Genomic DNA, 15,861 nt, shown 5'->3' on the forward strand with positions numbered 1-15,861 from the left:
CAAATCTTTCAGAGCTAAAATTCCTTTTGCACTTCGACATTTCCCCCTCTTATACGACACCACCAGAGCTGAATGGAAGGAAAGTAAATATAAACTGGATTCCCTCAGCCTTCCAGTAAATGTTGTCACAGGGAAGTTGCGACAGTCTGTGGGCAGAGGAGGGTGTTTTGTTTTAAATCATGATCATGTTTCAACCAACCAGATAAAGGGTCCGGTTATGAGAAGACCACATGGGAATTTCCTGTGGATCCATTCAAAACAGGTGTCCCCTTCAAATAGTCTCTGAGTCAGAGGGTGTGGTGGGAAGGTCTGGGGAAAAGCATAGTCTCAGAGGTGAAGAGAAGCAAGCAAGTCCGGCTTGTAGGTTTTTCCACTCCACTAGGGAAGAAAGCCATTAGATCTTTTTAATTGACGCAATTATGCTGAAAGAAACTGAAATCACAAGATGATATTACTAGCATAAAAGCGTTCTTCATTCAGAATTTAGACTGCCATCCTCATGTTTGAACTGGGTCTGTTTGCATGTGTGTGTGTCCTTAGTGAGTGCTTATGTGACTGCAAGAAAAATTGAATTTGCTCAAGTCCTCTCACTCTTGCTAGGGCCTAATGATATTTTATAAAGTGATGTGATATTTCAAAGTTGGATACAACCTTCCTACTTTACATTTTAGAAAGTAGTTAACGCCGGGCAGTGGTGGCGCACACCTTTAATCCCAGCACTTGGGAGGCAGAGGCAGGTGGATTTCTGAGTTCCAGGCCAGCCTGGTCTACACAGTGAGTTCCAGGACAGCCAGGGCTACACAGAGAAACCCTATCTCGAAAAACAAAAAACAAACAAACAAAAAAAAAAAAAAAAGAAAAGAAAGTAGTTAACAAGATTTCTCCCAATTCCCATAATTATAAAATAAAGTATTATTTTATAAAGCTATTTAAAAGTTTATTATAGAGAATTTTTAAATAAATACTCTGACAAAAAGTGTTCTGTTGCCCTCCCTCCCAGTCCCCAGAGGGGTGGTTTGAGCCTATTTTAACAGGTTTACTTTCATCATCTTGATTTGCTAACCATTGTGAGATGATTTTATGTTTTAAGTAATGAGACCTTTTACATAAACCTGAGCTAAAATCATGGTTCATGAAGAATATCAGTCCCAGATTCTTAAGATTTCTTGATCATAGTTTCTTAACATGTCCAAAGGGTTTCATTTTGCTTTTTTCAATTTTTCAAAAATTCTTATGTCATGCTGTGCCTGCATTTATGTCTGTGAGGGTATTGGGTCCCCTGGAACTGGAGTTACTGGAGTGCTGTGTGGGTGCTGGGAACTGAACTTGGGTCCTCTGACTCTTAATCACTAAACCAGCCCTCTCATTTGCTTTGTAGCCCATGTATTAACATCTTAGTCATGATTTACAGGTGTTCTCTGTAGGGGTGACAGTAACCTGAATATTAATTGTAGATTCCAGAGCTTCATAACAGAGTAAGCAAACACACAGAGGAGACTGCAGAACCGTGCCTGAGCTTCCAGTTACATGAGCACTTTTGTAGGCTGCCAACCCGGCTCTGCCGGTCAAGATGGCGCTGGCCTCGGCCTCTGGTACCGGCTACTAGTAAATAGTGCACTGCACATTCGTCAACTCAGTTTGGCGCCAACCCTTCCTGAATGGGGTATGCTAATGAGGTACCACAATCGAGCAGGGTATGGTAATGGGGTACCAGGATCCTGACCAATCACCCCCTCCTGGGAGGGGTAAGCTAATAGGGTATGCTAATGAGGCACTGCAGTTCTGACCAATCGTGCACCTCCACGTGCTTCCCCTCTCCCTCCCCAGGGCTGAGGGTATATAAGCAGCTCGCCCTGGGCATTCGAAGTCTCCTCCTGAAAACTAAAAGAGAGCTTCTGCAATAAAGGCTGTTGAGAAGGATCTGGTTGTTCGAGTCTTCGTTGCTGGTCTAGTGGGGCTCGACACACTTTCAACTAGAGGCTGAAGATTTTCCGTTGTAAATACTTCTAAAAACTGGTACAAACTTTTCATTCGTGTGTGTGTGTGTGTGTGTGTGTGTGTGTGTGTGTGTGTTAGAGGGGAAGATTGGTATATTGGCACATTGGCTGACACATCGGGATGATGATGCTTGCTAGTTTTGAAAAAGGTAGGAACCACTATGTCTTCCATACGTTCTGTTCTAAGCCAGCTTCATATAACCAGAGGTCTTGCTTTGAAATACAGGAGGAAGATCAAGCAACAGGCCCTCTCTTGGTTACGGTGTTACGGTTTTACTGCTGTGAACAGACACCATGACCAAGGCAAGTCTTATAAAGGGCAACATTTAATTGTGGCTGACTTACAGGTTCAGAGGCTCAGTCCATTATCATCAAGGTGGGAACATGGCAGCATCCAGGCAGGCATGGTGCAGGAGGAGCTGGAGTTCTACATCTTCAACCAAAGGCTGCTAGCAGAATACTCTCTCCCAGGCGTCTAGGACAGGGTATTAAAACCCACAACCATGTGATCACACACCTACTCCAACAAGGCCACACCTCCCAACAGTGCCACTCCCTGAGCCAAGCATATACAAATCATCACAAGGCCCTTACAATAACCAATGATCACACACATTTTGAATTCTGCATTGACATTAAATAATCATTTTTCTGACAGGGTTGATTACTTTTTAAATGTTTGAACAAGTTGTCTACTCCCTTCCCATTTGATATATCCATACCACTAACTAAGGTAAAAGTCAAGAGACTTGCACAAGGCAAAAATCCTCTCAATGTTAACTAACAGTGATCAAATGTCTTAAAAACTGGAGACTGACATTCTTATAAAACAGAAGCTTAGGCAAGGATTATGATGTGTTATGATGTGTTAGCAAATTGCAAGATAATCAAAAAACATATTAAAAGAGGTTCAAAACACTCCCTTAAAAACAAAACAACAGAATACTTGTTTGAATATTATATTATTTTCCCAAAAGAAAACTGCCAATGGAAAAATTTAAAACCTTTGAGTTACATCTTTTTCCTTCAGTATAAAAGTAACATACTTACAATATTAAAATTACAAAAACATAAAATATAACATTATCTCCACCCAGAAAAAAAAAAAACAGAATGAATGGTCTTGCTTCTCCCTGTCAGTCTTTATAAAGTCAAAGGACAACTGGATGTGACATATAATCTATGTGAAAATTTGCATTCTAAATATAACTTTATTTATCTATTGCCAAGTCCAGCTTAGCCACAGAAGGGACAGAATGACATGGTTCCCCTGGACCAAAGCCAGCAAGGTATGGGCCTCCAGGACTGCTGATGGTTGCTGTGGGTGTAAGGCTTGTTTGTACAATACTGTGCATATTTTCATATTCTTCCTCAGAGAAGTGTCCTCTCAGCCAAGGTTAATGACTATCATGAAAATGAAAGACAGCATGAATCCAGGAATCAAGGGTATGGCTAATGTCTCTGTAAAAGGCTAACTGCTTAGATCTTCAGGACAGCCCTCAAGGCTGTCGGAAAGAACTCTAAAAACAGGAGTTTGCAAATATATAATTTCTCAACTATGCAAAATATAAGGATGCAATATGAATTGTATAAGGAGCTTCACAGATCTAAAGGAACAGAGACAGTTGTGTTATGAGCCAGAAAGATAAAAGACTGGCAGGTACAAAGGCAGGCAGATTCCTGAAAATTCAAGGACAGTCTGGAGCAGAACAAATTTAGGTCCATGCATGGTAGGAATGGTCTTTTCAGGGCAGGTCCTACCCAGCTAACTTACTATCTGTGCTTAACAAAGGCAGGCAGACCTTTGAATTCTTTTGCAATGTTAAAAAATAATAATAATAACCTGTGTACTTGCAGTTTCTTTCTAAGAATCAAGGGGCTGGGGTCTTGGGATGCTGATTCATGGGATAATCAAATGGGATAATAAATAAGTTGATATGTAAATAAAAGACTGGCCTTTTGATCTGCAAGAGAGGAGCTATCCAGAGAATTTTTTTTTAATAGCAAGAAAGCTGTTTTGAGCAGAACACAGATCAATCTGGAAAGCTCTCTTGTGCAGAACATAGGCCATTGGCTTATAACCCATGCTTCGACTTTGAGTCTTCTTTTTTTTCACAGCTCCCAGACACCCCTTCTCAGAGAACCCCTCTCCATGCCTTGGCAATCTGGCCCTTGGCAATTTCTTTCTTTCTTTCTTTCTTTCTTTCTTTCTTTCTTTCTTCCTTCCTTCCTTCCTTTATTTATTTTATTATTTTTAGGTTTTCAAGTCTCTGTTTTCTCTGTGTAGTCCTGGTTGTTCTAGAATTTGCTCTATAGTCCAGGTTGACTATGCTTGCCCTGGTGATCAGCTGGAAAAGTTGAAGGAAAAGAAGTCAGCCAAAATAAAATGCAACTGTCTTCCTACAGTTGAAGCTAAATAAAGTATTTATAAAAGGCACTAATACAAAATGAAGGGTCAGTGTACTTAATTAATCTGATTTTTTTCCTACTAAACTGTAAGAGATTTTCCCCCAGCTATGGGGCAAATGAACAATTTTATGTACTGTGAGGAAGATGCCAGTAGGCTGTGTGTTGCTCAGCAATTAGGAACTCCACACAAGATTTGCCTTTCAAATATGGTCAGTTTATTCACACAAACATCCCTTAGGATACTGTGCTAGTATAAAGATTACAGTAATCTCATTTGTAAACAGACATCTCATCAAGCAGGAACCAAGGGCAGGAAATGCTGCAGGCTTCGCTGGGGAATCCTCCCTCGTGATAGCGCTTAGGAAGCAGGTTCAGCTCTTAAGCTGTGGCAAGCCGAGAAGATCACACTTCAGGGAGTTCCCAAAGGTCCTTGAGAGCATCAGCCAGCAGCATGTGTGAGCTCAGGGACAGTGCCAGAAACTCCATAATTGTTGGAGCCACAGTTACCCAATGGCCGGTCTGAAGCCCCTTTGCTGATGGGGATCCGTTCAGAGGCTTGATGTACCCTGAATCAGGAGCAAAACAGCATCAAGCTTAGGGCAGCCTCCAAAATCCTCTCTCTCTCTCTCTCTCTCTCTCTCTCTCTCTCTCTCTCTCTCTCTCTCTCTCTCTCTCTCCCCCTCCCTCCCTCCCTCCCTCTCCCGCCCCCCTTCTCTGTCTCTCTTTCTTTTTTCCCTTTTTTCCTCTTCTTATTTTTGGTATTGTCCCAGTAGGCATTTGCACTATAAGGTCTCACAGGTTAGGGTTGACTTGTTAACATATTGGGATCACTTTGGGGTTGGTTCTTGAACACATCAGAGCTTGCCTTGAGCTCGGGTCATATTTGAGCTGCCTTTGGGCTGTCTCCTTGGCACTCCATATGAGCCTTACATTATTCCCAGCCACACAAACTGATTTTCAAGTTACACAGGACTTTTTTTTTTTTTCTTAGATTCCTAACAAGTACCAGTACTTGCACTGGCTAAAACAGACTTGCTGACCTACAAATGGGCTGTTTTCTAGAGAGAACTCTATGAAGGCATAAGATTTCTAAAGGCCAACGACTCCTTGGAGGACTGCTGCAAAGCTTCAAAAAAAAAAAAAAAAAAAAAAAAAAAAAACAGTGGGTGGGCTAGTTCTGAGTCACTGGATGCTTTCCTGGGGATTGGTAGCATCCCCCTCTCTTCTGGTGCGGACCTGCATCAGCCAGTGCTTCCCACTCTGCTGGAAGTGGAACACATCCACACATCCAAACCCGGGTCTCTTAGAGACTTGGAGTTGAAGTCCATGCCACCCTACAATCCCTCCTTGAGACTTACGAAGTGGATTTCCTGCTCTCAGCAGCCCATCTGAATGACTTGCAGGATGACACACGCCGGCTGCATTGCTTCCTCCATCCAAAGCTGTCCTCTTTGTAGTACTCCTAAATTCTGCCTGCTGTGTTAGGAGCAGCCAGACAGACCCAGGGCATGGTAGAATGCATGGCTCTTAAGCTACAGCACAAGTGGAGACATGATAAGGTGAACTCAGGTCATATAGCAGCAGAAATGTGTTCAGGGGAAACTTGCTGTTAGAATGTACATCTCTATAAGCTCGTTGTGGAAATGGTAATGACTGGTAAGAGAGACTTCCTGATGTTTTCAAGAGTGAGACTGGTGACAGCTAGATACTGCCCAGGAGTGTGACAGAAATCACACATAGTTTTATTTCACTAAGTGGAATATATAGAACTTGAGACTGAACCATTGCTTTAAGTAATATGAAAGAGTAGAACATCCCTCCCAGGGAATCCTTTCAGCTTCTTAAGTGTTGAACAAATACTTAAAGGATTTTGCATGTTTTAGCCCTAAGTAAGTGGTGGATATTTGAGGAGACAGCTATGTGTAACCTGATTACAAAACGTACCTGTGCATGAAGATATCACACAATATCCTATTGATATTTTTTGGTTCTTTCCTGGATCACTTAGAAATACATTTAATCAAAAATAAAAATAAAAAATTCAATGCCTTAAATGCCAATTTTTCAAAGACTCAGTATGTATCATAACTAAGAAAAGCTAAGTGTAAGTAATAGGACACCAACTAATCTATAAAAATTAGAGGATTATATGATTTATTCTTCAGTAAGATTATTATAATTTAGATTTTTAAAATACTGTGTGTTTTAGTTCAATTTTCATTGCTATACTAAAGCATCTGACACTGGTAATTAGTAAAATAAAGAAGTCTGGTACATGTTCTGAAGGCTGGAAGACAAAGATCAGGTATCAGCTTCTGATGAGAGTCTCAGATTCTTTCAATATGGTAGAAAGTCAGGGCAGGCAGACACATGGAAGAAACATGGCACTCACTCTTGTAGTAACCAACACTTGTCCATGTGAGAACCATTAATCATGTGGTATTTCCTAACTATCTATATTACTTACTTTTCATTTGGTGGAATGAAACACCATGACCAAATCAAATTTTAAAAGGAGAAGTTTGTTCTGCCTGAATTCCAGAGGGTTTCAGAATCCATGGTGGCACAGCAGAAACAGCAGGTGGCAGGCTTGGTGGCTGGAGCAGAAGCTGAGGGTTAACATCTTGAACTGCAAACCTGAAGTAAAGCATCAAACTGGAGAAAGTGAGGGAGTCATTAAACTCCCAAAGCTTACCTCCAGTGACATACTCCCTCCAGCAAGGACACATCGCCAAAGCCTACACAAACAAGACCAAGTATTGAAACATCTGAGCCCATAGGAGGCATTCTTCTTCAAACTACCATAGCACCTTTTAAGGGCTCCACTCCCCAAAACACCACAAGGGTGATCAGATTTCAACCTAAGATTCAGAAGAGTCAAAACATTTCCCAGACCAAAGCATTGTACCTGTCAAAATAAAAGCAAACCCATATGCTAGAGTCAATCAGTAAAGTACAGTTCAGAATATCTGGGTCAGCCTTTGACCTCTTACCCAGTGTGTAAACAGACCCCTGCCATCTTCAAAAGCCATGTGGATGAATGCTGGCCAGTGAGTGCAGGCAGAGATGAAAATTTGTGGCAGTGCACTGTTCCTTAAGGGAGGTTTGTCCAAAAGGTACCACATGCAACTTCTGCCTTGGCTTCACTAGCCTTCATTCATCCCTATGGTCCTTACTGAGAAAACAAGCCTCTATTCTGGGCGGACACAGACCGAGCTCAAACCAGGAATCTATCACCTATAGGTCAAGTATTCTGAACTGAATGGTGTCCCTCAAAGAGCTATTTTGAAGTTTCAATGGCTGGTGCTCCCCAAAAGTGACCTTATTTGATAAATTGTCACAGCTATAATTACTTAAGATGATGTGATATTGGAGTGGGGTGGAACTCCTAATCCAACATGACTGGCATCCTTATGGAAAGAAAACACATGGAGTAGAGCATCACATGAAGACAAGAGCAGAGGCTAGACTGATGACACGCCAAGGCGATTAAAGGTTTATTTCCAAAGCTAGGAAAAAGGCACTGTCTTAGTTAGGGTGTCCATTGCTGTGAAGAGATACCATGACCAAGGCAATCCTAATTAAAGACAACATTTCATTGGGGCTGCTTTACAGGTTCAGAGGTTCAGTTTATTATCAAGATGGGGGCATGGCAGCTTCCAAGCAGACATGGCCCAGGAGGAGTTGAGAGTTCTATATTATGTTCCAATGGCAAACAGAAGTCTGGCTTCCACATGGCTAGGAGGAGGGTCTCAAAGCTCATCCCCTACAGTGACACACTTGCTCCAACAAGGCTACACCAACTCCAACAAGACCACACCTCTTAATAGTGCAACTTTCTGGGCCAAGCATAGTCAAAACATCACAGGTAAGGCATAGGTTCTTCCTCCCAGACTTTAGAAAGAACCAACCCTGCTGGCCCTTTAGGCTTGTATTTTTAGATTTCACAACAGAGAAAAGGTCTTGTTGTTTTAGCTACCTAGACATATTGATAGGGCAGCTCTAACCAACAAATCAGAGGAGAAAAAGATATTGGGAGACCACTATGTGTTTCTAACACACATTCAATCAAGAGTCGGTGTTAGTAATCTGTTCTCTGTGGCACTTTTCAAAGTTAATTTTTTTATTTTTATTTCAACCACTGCTGTCTTACTGAACAGCCTGCAGCTTGTTTTCCTGCCTACACTTTAGCATTTCCGTGTTACCCTTATCCAAACCTAAAAACATAGCCTTTGGGAAATCCTTAGAATGTCAAACTAGCACCTTCTATAACAGGGTTGGCTGTCTATAACCCAATTTTCAACCTAATTCACTGCACTACTTTAAATAAACATGCATTCCAATAACATCACAATACTTGCTTTCCCATCCAAACTCGGTGACTTGCTTTTCCATGGCCCTGAGGCACCAGTGACTCATGCACAGCACCTTCTCCATCTGCTGAAATTCTACTCATCTCCCCAGGACCAGCTCTGCCTGGCACTCTACAAAAGTGCCTACTTTGCATGGCTTTTTTCCAGCTAGAAAACACTTTCACCTTGCAATAAACAAAACCTTGGCATCTTCTCTTAATGTGAAGGGAATCTCTCCCCTTGGTCCTCTCTGAATAACCAGCATCATCCATACAGGAGGGACTGACTGGGACGCTGTTCGCTTGCGTATCTAATCCTTAAATGAGATGGCTGACTGTGAGCACTGCCCATCCAAGGATGTATTGTTGATCAATTCTAAACATTCGTTTTTCTGTGTAAAGCATCATAGGTTGTTGAGTATTTTTGTCAACACCTGAAACAATTCACAAATTGTGGTTTGTTACTTTAGAATAATTTGGCTTCAACTTAGCCCCAGTCTTCATGAATAACTTTTAGAGTAATGATTTTTAAAAGGGTAGTATAATAGTTACTTATAACTGCTTGATGCAAATAAAATAGTATTTGTCTCTAGTCATTTGTTCCCTCTTTCCATCATTAAAAAAGAAAGAAAATGTATTTAAGATCATGTCAAATTTCCTTGCATGAAACAGGCAGACATTATCAACCATACAGCATTACTTTCATGACATCACACAGCATCATTATCATGATGTCATCACTGCTATCATGCTCCTCCTCTCTGGTCTCCCTTTACAGTATTACCTTCTTTATTATATATAAAGCCATGGTTTGCCTGCATTTTTTAGTATTTCCCCTACTTAATAAATACGTTATACAGTCTTCAAAAAAGAAGTCAATGATACAGATATACACATACATATATAGACATATATACATATATATAGCATGATACCCGTGAAAGATTAATTAAGTTACAATGCTGGGAAATCTGTTTAGACAACAGAAAAGAAAATCTTCTGTAGCATATGCTGTCTCGATCTGACTAGATGGCAATTCTGCTTTGTCCAGGAGCCGTATCTACTGTTATGATTGGCTGATATTAACAAACTGGCTTGTTCCACATGTGTCTTGGATGACTGGTGGGAAAGGCACATGGATATAATTGCCTGAGGATGAAGCTAGAACTAACATAAGTGATGAGCCAGAGATGATGACATGGTGAATACTAGCCAACCCAGGAATGAAAGATTGTTAGTTGATGCCTCTTTAAGAGTTGCCATCTTTTCTTTCTTTTTTCTTTCTTTCTTTTTTCTTTCTTCCTTTCTTTTTTCTTTGTTTCTTTTCTTTCTTTCTTTTGATTTTATTTATTGTATGTGCTCGAGTATTTTGCCAGCATATATATGTGTGTTGCTGGAATGCACAAATATCAGAAAAGGACACTGGGTACCCTAGAACTGAAGTTAAAGTCAATTGTAGGCCACCATGCAGGTGCTGGGAACTAAATACAAGTCCTTTACAAGACAATAATCTTTCTTAACCATGGATCCATCTCTCTAGCCCACAACTTTAAAAAAAAATCTCATTGCTTAAATTTATTTTATTCTATTTGACAGTTAATAGCTATATATATTTATTGAATACAGTATGATACCAAAATATACATTTACACTATCTACTAGTAATAGTTACTCTTCTATTGCTATAATAATCTACAATGACCCAGGCGATTTACAGAGAGACTATAAGTCATTTGGGTTGATGGTTCCAGACAGATAAGGGCCCATCGCCATCATGATGAGGCAACATGGCAGCAGCAAATTGAGAGCATGAGGCAGGGAGAGCAAAGTGGGATTGGAACATAGCTTTGAAACTTCAAAAGCCTGCTACCAGTAACACACTTCCTCCAGCATGCCACACCTCCTTAACCTACCGAAACTGCACCACCAGCTATGGATCAAGTACTGAGACGTAGACTCGAAGGTGGACATTCCCATCCAAGCTATAGCACCCATTTGGATCTTTGCGTGTTGCTTATTTCATTGTGTTTGAAAACTAAGAGCTCCGCTCTTCTAGATCTTCACAAAACCCATATAGTTTGTTGTGGACTAACCTTGCTGTCCAAAGTAATGTTAGAATGTTCTTTTTCCTGGGCATGTTTTACTAGAATCTGAAGCTTCCTCTCTTTTTCACCTGTGCCTCTAGCTTCTAATAGTCACTATTGTACTGTCTTTGTATGACAAGGTTACCTTTTGCAGTGTCTACACATTGGTGTGAACTTGCAGTGTTCTTTTTTTTTAAGTTTTTTTTTTAAGTGAACTTGCTTAGTTCATTTGAAATCCTGTATCCCGATTCCATTATCCATTCTGTTGCAAATGACAGAATTTCACTCTTTCTGGGGTCAAATAATATTCCATTGTATATTTCTTCACTCATAGGGCAGGGCAGGGCATTATTAGTTAAATTATATACATGTCAAGAATACTTTGAAAGGGTTATAGAATTTCATAGTAACTTAGGGGAAAAAAACTGTTGTGTGTCTTGATAAGATTCATTATCTTCCTTTTGTCTCCCAGCTCAAAAACAAAACAAAATGAAGACCTGAGAAGGAGACATCTAGGAGCCAGTACCAATTCTATGGCAATGCAGGTGGTTGAGGAAGTGCGTTTGTACCTGAGGTAAAAATGAACATAGTGGTGTGAAACTGTGGAGTCCTCAGAAGAGAAGGCTGTGAGTATTCCAGGAGAGCACTTATCTGACAGAAATTTAAAATAGGCTTCTTCCATTTCCACCACTTATAGGATGACTTGTGGCCAGAAGTAATGGACACGGAAAGAAAATGATAAGTTATCATATTCTGAGGAGGAGAGAAGACATTTCCATTATAGAGGCCAGCGGGAAGCTGAAGAAGCTGGAAGCAAAGGGCTAATATAAGCATCAGAAAATGTTATATTCCTGTGCAGCATAGACTCATGGGGCCAAGAAAAACTGATACCTGGAGAAAGGAAATGGATAAGGGGAGCGATTGACTAAGATTCTAATAGCACCTGGGAAGGAGCAAAAGCAGAACTTGACATGCGAGCTGGATGTGGCAGCACACACACGCTGTCTCAGGACTCAGGAGGAAGACCGAGGGAGAAAGAACAGCCTGGACTTCACATAACAAGATGAGGATGAAGAAGAGGAGAGAAAGTGAAAAGGGGTGGAGGATTGTATAGCAAGAGCTTGAGACACAGCTTGCAGTTTACAGGGCAGTCAACCATAGGATTGTAAAAGCAATAACATTATCATCATCAAGTTTGTTCTGAGGATAAGAACACATCCTCACCTTTGGGACAGTGAGAATAGAAATATTAGGCCCTGATGGATAATCTCAGGTCAGTTCCCTATTTTAAAGCTGATTACTAATCTTAATTCTCTTTTGACATATAATTTGTCAAAAATGCTCAGGTTCCAAGCATCAGAAGATAGACCTCTAGGTGGTTATCATTTGGCCCACCTAAGCATCTCTCTAGAATCTGACAGATAAGCAAAGTAAAGCTACAAAAGACTTTAATAACTCAATGAAGAAACCGTTTGAGAATCTATAAAGAGCTCAGCAGTCAATGCACAAGATATTTATAATGATTACTAATCACCAGATCATAAATAAAATCTAATTTAAGAGAAGGAAAAAAGTGCCTGGATTAGTTCTATGTCTCAGAATAGGATCAGCTTTGTAGAGACTCATAACCTTGCATCTCCTCTGACGTTTGTGAGATTATCTGCAGCAAAAGACTCATGGGAAATAGAGAGGCTTCTGTCAGCAATTGAAACACCAGTGTGTGGCGCCAGAGAGTCACCAAGCCCCCCAAACAAACCCAAGAGCCACAGCAAAGTGGGGACCCCAACAAACAAATCTAGAACCCCAGGCCTGGAAGTTCTCTACCTTATCAAGATATTTTCAGTCTTGTCTAAACTTTGATTGTTCCACTATCATGGTTCCAGAAGCCATGGGAGATGACCCCAGAGGCTGATGGGTAAAATCAGCCATAGACTGGGGCTTATGGTGTAGGCAGAAGGAAAGGATGATGGAAGCATCTAAAAACACGACTCCAGTGTGGCGGAACGTCAACTTGGACAGAAAGGAAAGAGTGTTAGAATAAACTTGGGTGGTTCCAGCGGAACATTGAGAACTCACAAGAGAAGCAGAAATGTCCTCATTAGAAGGTTGCTGGACGAGACCAGCCACACGAGCTAAGTAAGAAAGTATGCTTGTCTGTGCACATGACCGTAGATCATCGCACCACCTTCAAGGCTAACAAATTTCATTTCCTTTACTGTTTTATTACTCTTTGGAGAGCTGATTTTAAAAACACCGCTGTTTACACTCTTAAATTTTTAGAGCATAAATGTAGCTGGAAAATGGAATTTGATAGGGCAAAATCCATATGGTTGTAAAATTTGGTTTTTTTTTTAATAAATTATTAACTGGCTGTCCTTTTATCTGAGTAGAAGAGTCATGAATCTTGCTCAGCATTTCCTTTTAAAGAAGTTATAAAGCGAAGCTATAAAAGGAGTCTCAACATCCTACTGGGACAATGGATGATAAAGTCCAGACATACAGCTATTGGCACAAACTAGTCTTCCTCCTTATAGGAAGGGAAATTTCAGAGCAACTCTGCAAACACAGTGCTTTTTGTTTTGTTTTTTTTTTTTTTTGTTTTTTTTTTTTTTTTTTTTAGAGTGGGGGCAATCCTGGGCAGTAAAATGTGCATTTGGCTGGGTACAGGCTGCTGGATTGAGGCCCAGTTTAGTATTTTTTAAGACATGCAATTGCATAGCTCAGCTTGGACACCTTCTCAATACCTGGACCTTCAACTTCTTTATCAGCAGCTGAGCTTGAACTGGATGACATCTAAAAGAAAAGAGCTCGATCGTGTTAACAGCTACTGAATAGAATTTTGAAATTTCAACCCAGTGTAATAACATGAACAGACACACTCACATACGCATGCCTGCTCACACTGATGTCAGAATATAAAGAATTCAAAGATGTAAGCATAGGACTTATCTATTAAAATCACAGAGAAAAGCTAGGCATGCCTGTTCTTGCTTGCAATCCTAGCCATGAGAGTCTATGGCAAAAGAACTGTCATTGATTTGAGGCCAGTCAAGACTGTACAATGAGTGCATGGGTAGCCTGTGCCACCCATTGTACATGTAAGAAATTGACAAAGAATACATAAAATATTATTGGAAAGAGACAGGGGTAGAATGGGAGTGGAGAGAAGGTGCCGGAGGGGAAGGAAAGGGAACAGGAGAGAAGAGAGACAGAAGCGAGGGAACACACTTTCAGTGTCATAATGTTTGTCTTTTTTAAATTAGAAATTACCACTTTCCTGCCTTTCTCACATTGTCTCAGTTAGGGTTACTGTTGCTGTGATGAAGCACCCTGACAAAAAGCAACTTGGGAAGAAAGAGTTTATTTGGCTCACACTTCCACATTGTAGTCTGTCACGGAAAAGTCAGGATAGGAACTCAAGCAGGGCAAGAGCTGATGCAGAGTCTATGGAAGCGTGCTGCTTACTGTCTTGCTCCTCGTGACTTGCTCAGCCTACCTTCCTATACAACCAAGGACTACCAGCCCAGGATGGCACCACCTGTGGTAGGCTGATTCCTCCCCTATCCATCACTAATTAAGAAAATGCCTGCATCCTTTCGGCCGCAGCAGCTGTCTTCCAGTTAACTCGCCAAAATGACGAACGCAAAGGGAAAGAGGAGAGGCACTCGGTGTGTGTGTTCTCTAGGCCTTTTAGGAAACATGGAGTTGTTCCTTTGGCCACGTACATGCAAATCTAAAAGAAGGGTGATATTGTAGACATCAAGGGAATGGGTACAGTTCAAAAAGGAACGCCCCATAAGTGTTACCGTGGCAAAACCGGAAGTGTTTACAATGTCACCCAGCATGCCGTGGGCATCGCTGTAAACAAGCAAGGGCGAGATTCTGGCCAAGAGGATCAGTGTGCGGACTGAGCACATCAAGCACTCAAAGAGCAGAGACGGCTTCCTGAAGCGGGGGAAGGAGAACCATCAGAAGAAGAAGGAAGCCAAAGAGAAGGGAACCTGGGTTCAGCTGAAGCGCCAGCCTGCGCCACCCAGAGAAGCACACTTCATGAGGACTAACGGGAAAGTGCCCGAGCTGCTGTAAAAAGAGAAATAAAGGACCTGACTGCAGAGTTTTTCTTAGAAAGAAAGAAAGAAAGAAAGAAAGAAAGAAAGAAAGAAAGAAAGAAAGAAAGAAAGAAAGAGAGGAGAGAGAGAGAGAGAGAAACTGCCTTACAACTGGATCTTATGGAGGCATTTTCTCAACTGAGGTCCCCTCCTTTCAGACAACTCTAGCTTGTGTTGAGTTGACACAAAACTATCCAGTATACACATTAATATTATTTTTCCAAGTTAATATTATTGTATTGAAAGTAAAAGCATATTGTTCTTGAAATAAGAGTATGGTGTGGCCTAGATATCTATCTCCTCTGTTCTCCCAAAGTGTCAATACCTAAAGCCCAGTGTTATGATGTTAGGACATAGAACCTGTCACAGGTGACTGAGTCGTAAGGGTGGTGTCCTCATGTGGGGCACCCTTCACTCCTTCCATGAAAAAGACGGAAAAAGATGCCATTTGAATCAGGGCTTGCCCTGGTACCTTCATCTTGGCTTTCCCAGCCTTTTAAGTGTAAGCAGTAGTCTCCTGTCTTTTCTAAGTTACTCAACTATGACCTGTCTTTTCCAGCCATCTCAGTAGAGTAAGAGCATGAAGGTAAATCCAGCTCTTGGCTGTGAAGGCACATCTTTCTAGCCTGTACAAAACCCTAGGTTCAATTCCTCTTGCCTTGGCAGTTTTTATGCATAATATATTCAGCCTGTGTGTGTGTGTGTGTGTGTGTGTGTGTGTGTGTATACATGCATACATGTATATATGTGTATACATATATATGTATATATGCATACATATATATGTCCTTTTAGCACTAGGGAAACGAGTGTTTGAAGTGTTACAATAATCACCTTTAAATCAAGTAAATACAGAGTGTTGGAAAGGTAGTACAAAAAAAGAAAAAGAAAGAAACCACCTTAGGATTTAA

Source organism: Arvicanthis niloticus, chromosome 28 (assembly GCF_011762505.2).
Source record: "Arvicanthis niloticus isolate mArvNil1 chromosome 28, mArvNil1.pat.X, whole genome shotgun sequence".
NCBI lineage: Eukaryota > Metazoa > Chordata > Mammalia > Rodentia > Muridae > Arvicanthis > Arvicanthis niloticus.